Raw genomic sequence first — 3,952 nt, forward strand, 5'->3', positions numbered from 1 at the left:
CTCCTGCAGTCATAGGTGGGACTTTTTCAGAGGCAGCTGGATCTGGAGTGTGTAAATTATTCATGGCGCAATGCTAGAATCAAGGGTGTTAGGATTAAGGGTGGGTGATTACTAAATCAGTCCACTGATTGGTCTGGCACTGCCCTAATCCCAGTAGCCTGAATATGATATGAAGGACAGAGAGAGGCTTATCTTGTCTCTTTTCTTGCTTGCTCTCACCTGCCTAGTTGGCCTGGACGACTTCTCTACAATCCCCCTCTGGCATGCCATCCTGCCTTGGAGCCAGCTGATTATGGTCTAAAACCTCTACAAACTGTAAGCCAAAATAAACCTTTCCTCCTTTAACTTTGGGTGCCGGGAGTATTTTGTCTCAGCAATGAGAACAGTAACTAAGACACATGCAAATTTAAATAATATTTAAGAAGTGGACAACTACAGTACAGAATGTAGAATGTCAGCAAAAAGAAAAAAAAAACACTCTAAATGTATTGCACTGCTATTCACAACTGTCCAGGAAACAGATGGAATGAGATTATGGATTCAATAATGGGGGAAATGAGTGGCATCTGTGAGACTCAAGGTCAGTGACACAACAACTAAACACTACATTCTAATTGAAAAAAATGTTCCCTATAAGGGTACGGGAGTAGGTTAGACAAATCTGAATCTGCTATGCTTGAATACTGAAAGAAAACAATTAATTAAATGGGGAGTGGAAGGCAGGTGGGATCCAGGGTTCTCAGTGATGCCCTGGGAGGCTGTAGATAATCCCGAAGAGGGGGTCAGAATGATCTTTTTAGAAACAGTTAACAATTGGAGACATTAGTATAAAGTCACATTGAATGAATCTGATATAGAAACAGAAGTTTCCATATATAAACAGTTATAGATCTGTGCATATGCAATGTTGAATACACATGTATATTCCTTGTGGAATCAGTAGAGAAGCCTGCTAGCTGACAGTGCCCCAGTTGGAATGTACACTGGTAGCAGCCAGATGTAGAATGAATAGAGTGGAATAGAAGGAAACAGACTTCTTTGAGGAAATGGCTACCTTTAGGACTAGGGAAGGCCATACACAAGATGAACCTGGAGAAGCACCATGTAGCCCCAGAAACTAAGGGCTAAAGAATATGTTAAAAGACACTTCTGTATTGCATTCAGCAACATCCAGAGTTTGGATGGAATTCAAGGTTTGCTCTTAAAAATAAAACCTAAGTCCCACATGTGTAAATACCAAATAGTTTCCCTGGTGTGAATATTCTGCAACAATGCATAAGATTCTAATAAGATTACTGACATTTAGAAATGGGAGGAAAGGAGCTAAAGGTGTAGGGAAGGTGTGATACGTAGGGGAAGAACAAAAAGGGAAAAGAAAAAAATGTGAGAGAATGAAAAGATGAAAATAAAGTGTTTGTAGATGGGGAGGGGAGGAGGGGGTGAAGGGAGGGCAGAGGTAAGGGGAAAAAAATGAGAATCAAGACTTGCCATGTAAAGGTACATGATCCCAACAATGAATGTAACTGTACTGTATCCCTAAATGTACCAATAAACTCAATAAAAAAAAAAAATAAAAAAATAAAACCTAAACATGATATTGCAAAGGAAAAAGAGGAAATTGGCAGATTATGATTTACAGGACATAACAAAAATTATGGGTATATTCACATATGCATTCAAAGAAACTACTTCCAAAAGTATATAAAATAGTTGTATATTTAATGATAATTTATGCACTTTTTAGAAATGATAACACTACAAGGCTTATTTTTAAAAAGCCCTTAACTTTTAGAAATGTGTGTTGAGACACTGAGAGATTAAATAGTGGGATGCTTTTGATTTGCGCTGCATTCTTCCAGTGGCTGTGATGTAGGTAGGTGGGGAGACTCCGTGAAACCAGGTTTATAAATGCAAATGTATTTTAGAAATATGTACATAAGGTACACATCCATTCTGTACATATAATATATGCAGCTAAACATGCACACATATAATTGTGTACCTGTATATAAGGGTAGTCTACATGGACCCTTTATACATTTGCTCTTTCTATCTATATGAAGTCCACACATTCATTTGGTAGAGAGGTTAAACAGCTTCCTGAGTCTAAGTGAGCATTGCAAGGTGACAATCACACTCCGGACTATGAAAAGTTGGCTCACATCAATCCCCTGCTGCTGCTCCCCCTCTTCTCACTCAACATCAATCTTTTAGAAGGGTTGGGAGATCTCCCACCAGCTGGTGAGGAGACCTCATAGGAGAATGTGGTTGTCCTTAATGAGGTCACCGTAGAGCCTCGGTGCAACAGGACACACTCAGATAAACAGGGGTGGGGGTTCTGGTTTTGCTAAGAACAAAAGTGAGGACCCAGAAGAAGGAAGGAGGGTACCCCCAATTAGAGAAGCGCCAAGGAGAACATTTCTGCCCCTGGTATCAGGTTGGTGAGCCCCAGGTGTATGGACTGGATGTGCAATCTCCCAAGTTCCACAGGTGAGGGTCTGAGAAAGGTGAGAACCTTGTCACATAGTCAGGGGCCTTGGACTCCACAACTATGAGTACTGTACTTTTAGAATGTGGCCCTGGCTGGAAGGCCAGGGAAACCCCATGGTAGGTATTTTCTAATTTTTTCAGGTTTTAGGACTCCATAATTTCTTCACAAAAGATTTTTTATTCATTAAGTTTATCAGTACATTGTAAGTATAAACTGTGATGACATTCATCATTGGGAATTTGTATCTTTACATGATGTATCTTGGTTCTTATTTTTTCCCTATTCCTCTATGGATTTAGGATTTGCAAATATTTTTTCTGTTGTGTAGTTTGATTTTATTTTATGTACAATGTCATATCAGAGCCAAAGATTGATTTAATTCCAATTTGTCATTCTATTCCCGCATGAAAAATGTTTTTGGTGTAATTTATAAGACTTCTCCTAATTTTAAGGCACTAAATTTCTCTTATACATTCTTTAAGTGTACTGTAAGTTTTTTTTTATTTAAAGCTTAGATTTGTAACCTGCTTTTAGGCAATGATTTTGTAAAGTGCATGGTTTCACTGTAGGACTTTTTAAACTTATGGTTGGTCAATTATTACAGAGCCCTTATTAAAATGATGAACAATTTTCAAATGAAATGCCCACAATTCTTTGTCGAAGCTGCTTTGACCATGCTCATCTGAGTCTATTCACTGGCTCCCTGCTCTGTTGAATGAATCTATAGGTATATTTGGTAAACAGTTCCATACTGTCTAGATTGTTCTCATATAACTCCCCATTGCTGTGGTACCCTTATGTTTATACTACTTTCTCAAAATTATTTTTGGTTATACTGGCTCCTTCACCTTTCTGTAAGCTTTTTGAACCACCTTTTCCACATCTACAAAAAAAGGCACCAGGCTGCCAGGCCTGGTGGTTCATGACTGTAATCCTAGCACTCAGGAGACTAAGGCAGGAGGATTACTTCAAGTACAAGGCCAGCCTGAACTACATAGTGAGACCCTCTCTCAAACAAAACTATACTAAACTAAGCACCAAGTTAATACTCCCCTTGGAGCTGCTTTGAACCTATAGAGTAATTTGTGAAGAATCAACATATTCATTGAGTCTTCAGTCCACAAACATCATATGTTCCTTATTTCTTTAAGCTGTCTTTAAATTTTTCATCAGCATTTCATAGTTGTCCCTATACAGAGAAGTATATGCTCTGTTAGATTTTTTAGTAAAACATTCATATTTTTAGATTACTTAAAAGGACTATGTTTAAAACTTTGCTTGGAAAGATACCCAACAGAGGGATGGCTGGGTCAAATGGAACCTCCAGTCCAAGCTCTTTGAGGTATCTCCATATTGATTTCCATAGTGGTTGCACTAGTCTGCACTCCCACCAACAATGGAGGAGGGTTCCTTTCTCCCCACAACCCCGCCAACATTTGTTATTGTGTGATTTCTTGATAG

The sequence above is a fragment of the Fukomys damarensis genome, unplaced genomic scaffold, assembly GCF_012274545.1.
Source record: "Fukomys damarensis isolate Sample0158 unplaced genomic scaffold, DMR_v1.0_HiC HiC_scaffold_39, whole genome shotgun sequence".
NCBI classification, from domain to species: domain Eukaryota; kingdom Metazoa; phylum Chordata; class Mammalia; order Rodentia; family Bathyergidae; genus Fukomys; species Fukomys damarensis.